Source organism: Choloepus didactylus, chromosome 12, assembly GCF_015220235.1.
Source record: "Choloepus didactylus isolate mChoDid1 chromosome 12, mChoDid1.pri, whole genome shotgun sequence".
Taxonomy (NCBI): Eukaryota; Metazoa; Chordata; class Mammalia; order Pilosa; family Megalonychidae; genus Choloepus; species Choloepus didactylus.
The window spans coordinates 99,751,827-99,764,120 of NC_051318.1; positions in this window are offsets into that span (position 1 = coordinate 99,751,827).

Consider the following 12,294-nt stretch of genomic DNA (forward strand, 5'->3'; position numbering starts at 1 on the left):
TCATCCAACTTATTAACAAGTTCTGTCAGCTATAACCCCAAAATAAATCACAAAGCTGACCTTTTTTCCATCCCAGCTCAAACCCCATTATCTCTCTTGCTTGGACATGGCCTTAATCTCCAAACTGCCACTTTGATGCCACTCTTAGCCCCAGTAAAGTCTTTCTCCTCACCACAGCCCGAATGAGTGCTTGAAAATGTATGTCAGATTACAGAGTCCCCAGTGACTTCCCTTCACATTGAGAATAAATCCCAAAGTCCTCACAGGGCCTCACTAGGCCCCACGGTCTGGGTCCCGAGGGCCTCTGCCAACTCTTCTTTCATTCATTCACTCATCCATTAAGTCAGTGAGTCTTTATGGAGGGCACCAAGTGCCAGGCTCCTCTTAGCCGCTGGGCATATGGTTCCTCCCCTTACAGTGGGGGGAGAAAATCATCCAAGAAGCGCCGTGGAGAAAAATGCACCCGGAAGGATCAGAAGGAGTGCGCTGTGGGGGTCAGGGGCTGCTGTGGAAACAGCATGGCCGGGGAGGTGGCATTTGGGCAGAAGCCAGAAGGAGAGGAAGGAGGTGCCTGGTGGATTCTGGGGAATGTCAGTTCCAGGCAGGGGGAAGGGCAGATGCGAAGCCCCCGAGGAGGAGGCGGGCTGGGCACGTCTGAGGAACAGCCAGGGACTGATGTGGCTGGAGCAGAGAGGGTAAAATGGCAGAGGGCAGACCCCATAGGGCCTTATGGGTGCCTGGAGGGACTTTGACTTTGATTCTGCGTGGGAAGAAGCTGAGCTGGGAGGTGGGCTATGAGCAGAGGAGCGATGGGGTGCAAGATCCGCTGTGGGGAGTCTGGTTAGGAGGCTTTGGGCTGAAATCAAGGAGCAATAATGGTGGCAGGGATAAGAGTCGTGGCCATAGAAGTGGAGAGAGGCTCCAGTGCTGCCCCTAGGAGAGAAATCACCATCGGATTTAACAAGGGGAAGGATTCAGCAACCCAGGCAGTTTTGGTGGAATGGTGTCACAAAGACTGACTGGAGTGGGTTGGGAGGAGAGGAAGTGAAGATGGTGGGGAAAAGTGATTGTGTGCAGGGATATCAGAAAAATGGGGTGGTGGCTAGGGGAGTCAGAGGGGCCAGGAGAAGACTTTCAAGATGAAAGGAGTTGGAGGAATTGCGTAGGCTGAGGGAACGGGGAGGAGAAAGAAGAAGGTGCAGACATGGGCATCCTAGCAGTGGGTGGTGTGCAGAGAGCTTGTGAAAATCCTCTTTTGTTTACTTTTATTTTCTCAGTGAATAGGGAGGAGTGGGGAGGAAGTGCTGGAAGTTTAGGAGAGAAAAAAACGGTATGAAGCTAAAAGGAGTTGAGTGTTTATGCAGAGGAGTGATTGTAATAAGGGAGCTTGGATCTAAGCTTGTTAAGGAAGGCAGTGAGGACATGAGGGAGGTGAGGAACAATAAAAGGTGGTAAAACAGTTGGCTCCAGGATCCAGCACAGTCAGGAAATTGTTAGCCTTGGGTCTCTAGGGGAAGGGATTTAGAAAGAGAGGAGGAGATGGTGGGAAAGTGGGAACTTCACCTTGCCACCGTTCTCCCTCTCCCGTGGGCCTTTCTGCTCACTCTCCTTGCTTCTCCTCCAACCTTCAGGTTTGTTTCTGCCTCGTGATCTTTGCACTTGCTCTCTTCCTCCTGTCTTTGCGGTGCTCCCTAACTATAGAGCTGTCTGCTCCAATTTCACACCCTGATCACCAATCTGTCTCCTGAGGGTTTCATTTTTCTTCATGGCATTTGTTGCCGACTGAGATCATGCTATTTTCATTCATTCACGTTGGCTTGATTAGTGTTCTGTCTCTCCCACTAGGATGTAAGCCACATAATGTAGGAGTATCGTCTTGTACATAATTATATTGCTGGCACATAATGAACACAATAGTTGTTTGCTGAAAGAACAGTGAATGAATGGACTTGCCCAAAGTGACTCAGCTAAGAGGTGACAGTGCCGTGACTCACGCCCAGCAGCCTTTTCCTGAGCCCTTGCTGCCAACCACTCAATGCGGGGAAAGAAGAACTAGAAGGAAATAGGAGCTGCTGAAGCCCCTTGGGGTTTTCGATCCTCGAGTTTTTAGCAGCTTCCCTTTGATGGAGTTAGGGGACAGAAAGAGAAATTCTCCTATATTCGGTGCTTTACTGAAAAGGCAGAAGGTAGAAAAATTTCCTAGATAGAAAGATATCTGGAAGGACACAAAACAAACCAGCAACAGTGCACAGGTCTGACATTGGGGTATCAGTCAAAGGCCATATAAGCCTTAGGTGTGGTTCCTGTCGTAGAGAATGTATTGATGGAGTATTTTTGGAATTAAGAATTAAAATGAAAAAAAAAATGCCCATATTTTATAGGAAAAAAACTGTAAAACTGCAATCTGTTCATGAAAACAAAGGCAATGATGTCAAACCACCATTTCTGGGAGAACAACTATTTAGAAGATAAGATTATGCAAATGTAAAGGAAAGATTTGAGAACCATCCATTTTCTGGGTTATCCTTAGATCTTTAGCTGCTCTGCTCATGACACAACACTGGTTCCTTGGTGTTTCTTTTACATTTGCTCATCGGTTGGACCCGTCTTAGTCCAACTGTGCCTTTGTAGACTTGGTTGCTTCTTTTGGAAGAGTTTCTTCTTTCAAACTAGGTTACAGAAACAAGAACTGAGTTAGATATACAGCTGCAGGAGCAGATTTCCACTTTCAAATTTAAGATGAAAAAATAGGAATATTGAGAGTGTTCCTTTAGTGTTGAAGCCTAACAATGTTCTTGGTAGAGTTCTGTTTCTTCACGGGGTCAATAGTTGGAGGGTGGGTGTCCACACGTCCAGGGAGGCAGGGAGGCCCCGCAAAGAGCAGGGAATGGGGTCGGGCGAATGGGGGATCCCAATCCACTTGCTGTTTGTAGGTGGATGTCACAGGTCAAGTCACTTAACCCTGTCACTGTCCTCATCTGCAAAACTCATGTCACCAAAACTCAGTCATGGGGTGTGTTCTGGTTTGCTAATGCTGCCATTATGCAAAATACCAGGAATGGATTGGCTTTTATAACGGGGATTTATTAGGTTACAAATAACCTAAGTTCTAAGGCCATAAAAGTGTCCAAACTGAGTCAAAAGAGAAAGGCCAATGGTGTCTGGAATACCTCTGGTAGCTGGAAAGTCACGTGGCTGACATCTGCTAGTCCTTTGCTCCCAGGTTGCATTTCAAAATGGCTTTCTCCAAAATGTCTCTGAGCTTCTGTCTCTCTTAGCTTTTCTCTCTCAGCTCTTGTTCATCTTTGCTTGTTCTCCCAGGGCATTTCTCTCTAAGTGTCTGGGGGTCCTCTTAACTTCTCCAGGGCTTCATCTCTTAGCTTGGCATCTCCAAAAGTCTTTCTGTCTTAATCTCCAAGTGTCAGCAGCTGTGTCAGCTCTTGAGCTCTCTTAAGGACTCCAGTGAACTAATCAAGACCCACCCTGAATGGGCGAGATCCACATCTTCATGGAAATAGTTTAATCAAAGGTCTCACCCATAGTTGGGTAAGTCACATCTCCATGGAAACACTCAATCTAAAGTTTCCACCCTAATCAAAAGACTAATAAGTCTTCCCCCACAAGACTTCATTAAAGAGCATGACTTTTGTGGGGGACATAATAGATTCAAACCAGCACAGGGTGGCTGCGAGGACTAACTGAAATGATGTATGGGGTGTCATTATGTAAATTGCTGGCAGAACACTTCTTGTTTCTGTAGAGTTGTGTTTTTTTTCTAGTTCTGTTGTCCATAGACAGGTTGACCATATAATTTGTCATCCAAACTAGGGCACTTTGGGGAATGAAAGGGGACACTAAACCAGAGAGGACACTGGACAAACAGGAGTAGGTCAGGACTCTCCCCAGGCAAACTTGGACATTGGTCAACCTCCCTGACTAACCCATGGTTAACCCTTCCCCACCCCCGTCCTGCCACCTTATAATTTGGCAAAGGGCCTTCTTCTCTTGCACTGGATTCTTTCCTAAGACAGTAACTAGCCAGCATGGAATTAGAAGTAAACCCTTTCTGGCAAGCTAGACTATGTGGATTTATGCTACTTATGTATTTATTTCTCTTTGGGCCTTCCCAGCACTTAAAAACACCCATCCCCAGGCCCCCCCGTGTAGACCTACTGAGTCCGAATCTCCTGGGATTCTGTATATTTAAACTAGCATCCTGGGCAGTCTCTCTGATCCAGCAAGGCTGGGAAACGCTGCCCTTGCCTTTAGAAAAGTCATTTAAACTTTCCAACTTTGAGTCGTGCCATGAGATATTAAGAGATGCCTTTGTTGCGTCATGCTTGGGCCTAAGATAGGAGATGAAAGGATCCGAGGAGGTTTTGACAGAGCAAAGATATTCCTAAAAGAAAGACAGATCTCTGGGTGGGGAGTCAGGGCTGGGTGTTCTTTGTTGCTGACACTGGAGTCACCTGGGGGCTCTTTTTCAGCATCATCCTTGGAGGAGCTGAGCCTTATTTTTCTAATAAGAGCACTGATTTCATGTCCCTATACCTTGTCTAGCTAATGCTTTTTCTCTCTCTCCTTTCCCCACCATGCTTCCAGATGGGACTGTTCATAATCTTTGTCTCCACTTCCTTAATTCTCATTCACTCTGGCTGCCATTGAATTAAGACCCACCTGGGGGTTGGGGGAAGTGGGGAGTTAATGCTTAATTGATGAAGAGTTTCTGTTTGCTGCGGCGGGAATGTTTTGCTAATGGATGGTGGAGAAGGCAGCATAACACTGTGAATGTAATTAACAGCCCTGAATTAATTATATATTTGAATGTGGTTAAAAGGGGGACTTTCAGGTTGTATACATGTTACTAGAATAAAAATTTTAAAAACCACATAGGACTATATAACCCAGTGAACTCTAATTTAAACCATGGACTATAGTTAATGGTGCAATTATAATAATATTCTTTCATCAATTGTAACAAATGTCCCACACATTGTTAATAATGGGAGGGGGGGTATATGGGAACTCTATCTTCTGCACAATTTTTCTGTAAACCTACAACTTCTCTAATTAAAAAAAAATTATGTTAAAATAAAAAGACCAACCTGGGTATTAATCCAGCTGCTGTGTGGCCCTGGGAAGGTTAATGAACTGCTACTCCAGGCCTCAGTTTCCCCACCGTGATACTAAAATGAGTTAATGCAAGAAGAGGGCCCGACAGAGTCTCTGCCAAGTAGTAAGCTGCAAGTGCTGGCTCTTAACCCCTTCACTTCCCCTGCCTACCTCTGGCCCCAACATAGAGCTCAACTTTCTCTTTATAAAATCATTAGTAACCCAACTGGAAGATTCTATGGTCACTTTTTAGGGCTCGATTTATTTCTCTTGTGAACAAGTAAGGCTCTACTCACTTCTTGAAATTCTTAGTCTTTTCCTATGTTTATGCCACTTTCCCCAGTTCTATCGCCCCTGGCTCTTTTTGCTTTACACACCTTACATGTAGGTTCCACCGGACTCATGCAGACATGAGATTATCCTTATGAAGACTGTAGAAAGATGCAGAAATTATTATTTGACCATCTTAAATGAAATGAGTGCAATGGGAAGTGCTGCATCTTAAAAATCAGGGGGAGATGCAGATTTCAGGCCACAGAACCCAAGAGTAACAGAGTGCTACCCTAGCCCGTAGCTGCGCCCACCCAGCCGCCCACGATCCTCAGCCCGGATGAACACAGAGGGAGAATTCAAGGAACGCTTTGCTGGGAGGAGTCTGGAAGGCTGGGCCTGAGCCCTGCTTTGTCTGGGCCTGTGGCTGGAAGGCTTCTCTATCTCCCAGGCATAAACGTACTCTGGCCTCAGCGAGAGCTCAACAGACTGGGCTCGCTGGTCCCCTGCCCCAGAGAGAACAGATCCTGCTTCCAGCAGTGAACAAATTGGCAGCAGAAGAGGGCCGGGTGCCGGAGTCCAGCTCATCCCGGTTGGTCAGGAGAGTTGCTTCTGATCGTTTCATCCAGCTCTGCATTCAATGAAGTCATGCTGGTAGCTTGAACCTGGCCACGGGGTGAGGGGAGTATTTATACCATGGAAATTGGCAACTGGCTATAGATCAGGCTCCACTCCACCCAGAGCCGCTTGTTAACTGTTTATCAGCACACCCAGGGGAGAGTGCCAGGAAACGTGCAGAAGCAGCCAGGCTCCATCTGAGAGCACATCACTTCTGTTTCATTGCAGGGGTAGTGGTAGAGCTATGTCAGGGTTCATATCCCACATGCAAACCAAATGATCCAACGACGACGAGACGATGATGATGATGATGATGATGATGATGACGTGAATCCCTTCCAGGCACCGCGCTTCACTGCATAAGAGCGTCACATGCATCACTTTAATTCACATGCAAATGACCTTATGAAATAGGGACTGTCATTATCTCCGTTTTCAGATGAGCTAGCTGAGGATCAGAGCAGTTGAGTAATTTGTCTAACGTCACACTGCCAGTGAATGGAAGATTCTGGATTCCAATCCAGGCAGGATCAGAGTCCCAGCTCTGACCTCCATGGCAACCCCTTCCCGGGGAAAAGTCAAAGCTTAGAAGAGTTTCTGAGGAAAAGCAAATAGTTTTCCATCCCGTTTCCCGCTCTACTGCCGTTCTACCAGGTCCCACCAAGTGCCACTTCCCAGACGTCCTCTTGAGTTCTTCTGGTGGCTATCTCATTACTCTAGACTGGTGTTTCCCACATTTCTGTCTGCACACAAATTACCTGAGGATATATATATTTTTAATTGAGATTCTGATCAGTAATTATAATTACCCTTTGGAAATTTCCACCTGGATATCTCACAGATGCCTCAACTTTACATATGGTAATCCGAACTAATTCTTTGCCTGTCCAAACCTCAGACCCTTTCTGTTCTCCCCAGAGTAATTAATGGCTTGCATGGCTTGCATGCCATTTGCCCACCCTCGAAAACTTGGAGTGAGCCTCTCTTTCCTCCCCACTCTTGTTCACAGTCCTTTTGCCATGATGGAAAGTCCTGTAGATCTTTCAAGACCCAGCTCCTAGAAATTGAATTAAGTGTAAATATCCCGAATGATTTTGATACAGATTACCAAACTGTCCTCCAAAAGGTTGTATCCATCTATTGGTCTCCAGGAGCAAAGGAGATGGCTGGTGTCTCTAAATGCTAGCCAACTGGTCATTTTAATGCCAATATAGATGTCAATTTAATGAATTGAAAAATGGTGTATCATTGTTTTATCTGGTATTTCTTTATCGGTGAGAATGAATATTTTTTCTCATGTTTATTGATCATTTGTATTTCTTATTTTATGAACTGTTTATTTCATGTGCTTGTTCTTTTTTTTTTTTTATCTGGTGTTTGTTTTGTTATTCATTTGGAAGGGTTTGTAATATGTCTTATACATCTTGCAAATTTGTTCCAATTGAATTTGTCATTTTCTTTTGCAAATTGCTTAGTGATTTTTTCTTTTTGTATACATTACAAAAGTAATAGATGCTCCATGTAAAAACTTAAACATTATAAACATATAAAACATAGACACTGAAAATTTCTCAACTTCCTCTCAAATGGACAGTTTGGTGTATGTTCCCTCAAATGTTTTTCCTATCCATATTCTACCATATTCTACATTTCTTTTCAAAATTGGAATCACAGTACACACACTGTTTTTACTCATTTCTTCACCCACTATGTCTTATACACATCTCATTGTCAGTATATCCAGCTTTATCTTATTCTTTTAGTTGTCTTGAGGCCATTCTAGGACTATATTGCTTTTTAACATAAAATGTTTTGTATCTTTATTTGGTCACATCATTCAGTCATTTTTTTTATGGTACCTTGCTTAATTTTTATGCTTAGAAGAGAACCTCAAGTTTTTATAAGAAGTCTTCAAAGGACTATTAGAGAAATTCTCTTCATTTAGAGATGAGGTAGGCTGTGAAAGAGTGCAGACTGTTGACACATCTGGGTAAACTCTAGAAGTCCGAAAAACTTGGCTTCACAAATCGAGGGGGTGAGTGGAAATGCTTTGTTCTGATAAAATATACTGAAATGTCTATTTCAAGTGAATTAAAATTCAGACTACATTGCCATTTCAGCTGGTCTCAAATGCTAAGTTTTCAGAGTTTGAAATAAGTCAGTAATCTTCAAAAGACAGAATTTACTTCCATAAAACATTGAGGAAAACATTAATCACCCTGGATTAGGCACTGGGAATGCTAAGAGGGAAATCTCTCTCTCTCTCTGTCTCTCTCCCTGCTTTTATGGAATTTACGGTTAAGTGGGGGAAATAAACATTATTCAAATAGTTGCAAAGATAAATACATGATAACGAAGTGCTGTGCATGTGATCAAAGAAGAGTACTGCCTGCTCTAAGGTGATAAAGAGGGACCTGTCCTTGTCTGGAACCTCTGGGAAAGCGAACCTGGGCCACTGCCAGTTGTGCTGTGGTTGGAGGACAGGGTTGAGGGGTGGGGCCCTGTGCAGTAGAGAGAGCAGGAATTACTGGATCGGGGAGCCCCGAAGTTGGCAGGAGCACAGCCTTAGGCAATCCAAGGACTGACACAAACCTACAGCGGTCAGAGGCAAAGGAAGGTGGGAGAGGCGAGGGAACCTGCCTCTCCTAAAGCATTTAAATTCCAACAGTTTACGTCATTTTACAATGGTGTGACTACAGGCAACCAGTTTTCAATCCTGCCTTAAATTAGGGACTGTGAGGGTCATTCAGTGACCATTGAAATGATCATTGAAACCGAGTGCTTGAGGAATTCCAGAATTTAAATGCAGAATGCAAGAGGAAGAACCAGTGCTCCTGAGTAGGAAGAATAAAAGCCCGGGGTGAGTGTAGCGTTGCAGAAGCCTAGGGAAAGAGGGCCTTTTCAGACGGAGGCGGTGGTGCTCAGGGTTGAATGCTACCCAAGAAACTGAAGACCGAAAAACTGCCCATTGGATTTTGTAACATGGAGCTCAATGACCTTTGCAAAATGCCTAAAATGTGCTAGGTACTGATACGGCATAATTGATCTCAGGCATTTCCTGAACCGTGTCTTTTGAGGGGTGTGGGCAGCTTTTGATTGCTTGATCTTTACCTCCTGGAGAGCTGGCCCCACTCTGGTAACAACCGGCATGGTGTTATCGACAAGGCCAGGATGAGACAAACACATTTTGGATGAGACATTCATTACCAAATGCTTAGACATTGGAGAGACCCAACTGGGCTCCTGTTAAAAAGTAAGAAGCATGCGTTTCTTGTGCAATGCTTGTAACTGATAAATCTGGATCCTCAGAAACAAAGCTCCAGGAGATGCACCAATAAAGACGCATCTTTATTTAAGTTAAAGGCAGAGAGTTTACAGTATAGGAACCTACCAGCTACTGGGGCAGAACTCCCAGCAAGTTGTACTCTTCCTTGAAGAATGTTCTATAAAATGTACCATAGAAGAGGATGAAAACGGTTTTCCAAACTGAAATTGTAAGACTTTGCCATCATAATGGAGATTTGTCAAGATTAAAATGGGGCACATAATGATTATGAGCTTAGCAGAGCAATTTATACAAATCAAGTTCTCTTAAATAGTTGTAAACATACAGTATTTATTAGTCTTTACCTGAATGAATCATTTCCTAAGGATCCTTATAAAGTTACTCTTAATCAAGAACAAAAGTCCACATATACAGGAATTAAATTTACAAAACCATTTAATTAATTTAATTATTCATTGTTAAAACATCAGAACAGAGCACTGTATTTCAGAGAGTATATATGTAATGATTTTTAAAGCTTTAGTGAGGCACACTAAACTTAGCTAAGCAACATATTACATTATTCACTCACACAGTATAGATCATTACAGTAAGATAAATTATATATTATTGATATGTAAACATAATTGACATATAAATACATATACAGACATATATAGTCTCATCTTGGAGAATGTTAGGAAAATACCTGCCATAAGTAAATTCTTTCTACATTTAATTTTATTTATACATTGAGAACTTCAATGAACAGTATATGTGATATTAAATGATTCAATAGGAGCTAACCATATACAAAGCACTTTGATATACATTACTGCATTTTAAAAAACCTATATCATTTGATGACAAACCTCAAAAGTATTAATGGAAAAACTGTCTCCTTTAAATCTTAAGGGACCTGTTACCAGATTAATCTTCCTAAAATTCACCTTTCATCTTGTCAGTTCTCCATGCATAATTATTCAGTGGCTTCCCAGTTCCTTTCAGAATGAAGTTCACCTCTTTATCCTGACATTCAAAACATTCCAAGACTTGGCCTCAAACTTTATTTTCAAATTTTTCTTTTTTTCCAAACCGGGCCTTGCTCTCGTCTGACCCAGGAACAGTGGGGTTCATTCCCACCACTGAGCTCATCCTTCCCCTTAAATGTCCTTCTTCTTTCTCTCCCTCAAACCCTTTGATCTTTAAAGGTCTGGTTCAGTTCTCACGCCCTCTATGAAAGCTTCCCTGAGGGTTCCGGTGCTTTACAGAGAGAGTGTCACTTTGGTTCTTAACCACATGCTATTGCGTACTGTTGCTGAAATGGTTCATAGTTTTAAGACTCCTTCCTCTCTTCAATGAAATTGGAAATTCCTTGAAGGTCCGTATCCCCTTTCGTCCCTAGCACAATCCTAAGAATTAGACAATTTGACTGAGTATATAGCCAGTATCACCTTAATTCCCTGTGATTTTTCTTTCCATCTACAGAAATAGCCAAACTGAACAGCCAAGTTTACTGTTGCTTAAGCGTCTGTCATTCTCTTCCAAAGTTCTGTTTAATGCTGGATCCTCACTGTGCAACTGTGATATATGTAGTTTGGAAGTTTTCTTTGAACTAGGAACCCATTCCCTTTAATTTCATTGTATCTTATGTAAGAGCACTGTCTTTTGTGATAAATGTATTTTTTAGAGAGTTAATTGAATATTTTGGATGTTAAATCAATTTCTCTGAAAATACAGAGCTTTAAAAAAAACTGCAAAGTCTTCTGTTCATTGAGTTTTATGTTTTTCCCCTTTCCTCTCCTTTCTATAAGTACAGGGAAAAGGACATAGAAAAGGCTACCCTAACAAATTATCACAAAGTTTCATGTCGCCCATTTTACAGAGGAGAAAACAGAGGCTTACATATGCTAAGTAATTTGAACAACTAGTAAGTGGCAGAGCTAGATTTTTGACGGAGAACTGATTTCTAAGCTTATGTTTTTCTGCTACACCTTGCAACATAAATGCCCTTTATGGTTAGGAATTCTCAGTGGGGAATGTTGGAGCGTGCAATCACGACTTTGATAGCTACAGGAGGGACAGAATAACAAATGTTCCAGTGCATCTGGGGAGGCTTACAACACCTGCAGTTTAGTTATGAGATCTTCCTCACTTTGAAAATTTACATGTTCAGTGTACACCAAATTTGGCACTGTTCCTTTTGATGTGGAACATTGGATCACTTGTATCTTTGCAGGTGGGGGGAAAGCTGGGCAGTTTTTACCTCTGTCAGGGCTCAGGACAAAAACAAAGCCATGAAATCAACATAGCAATAAGCTTATTACTATGTTGAGATTTTATCTATATTCTGATATATATAATATAGACAGACTGAGTTATATGATATGTGATATAGACACACTGATTTAGTTCTGGGCTTCAACTTACTTGAAGATTGGTCAATAGAAGGAAATATCATTGTGAGAAGAATGCTGACAAATCCTCAGTGAAATCTCTAACGAGGTCTAGTAGCATTATGCTCTTCCAGGGCAGATGTGCTGTGTATGTACTTTTTAATCCAGCAGTTACTTTCTTTTCCTAGCTAAACTACACAGAGTACTTCTCTGATTGCTGTTTTGTGAATTAAGACCATGGGAGGAGTGAAATTTATTCTTCCCTTCCGTTTTTCTAGGTTTAAGAGAATTTAATATACTATGCTTTTCTTACCTTTGTACTGAATTTTGTTTAACGGTCTATGAATTCCCAAGCAGATTTCATTAATTAGTTTGTTCATTAATTAGTATGTCCCACCAACTAGATCTAACTATATAAATATGTAGTATACAATTATATTAAGGATAATTTGTGGTTTATGAGTTAACCTTTCAGTCTTCTATCATTTTAATATTTGGATATTTGAGATGCTTCTATAAATCGTTTTTATTTTTGTTTTTAAAGTAACACTAATTTAATAGACAGGGATGCAGTTTTCACTGGCCCTGTTACTGTGCTGTAGAAAGAACCTGTGCCTGAAATCTGACTTCTCT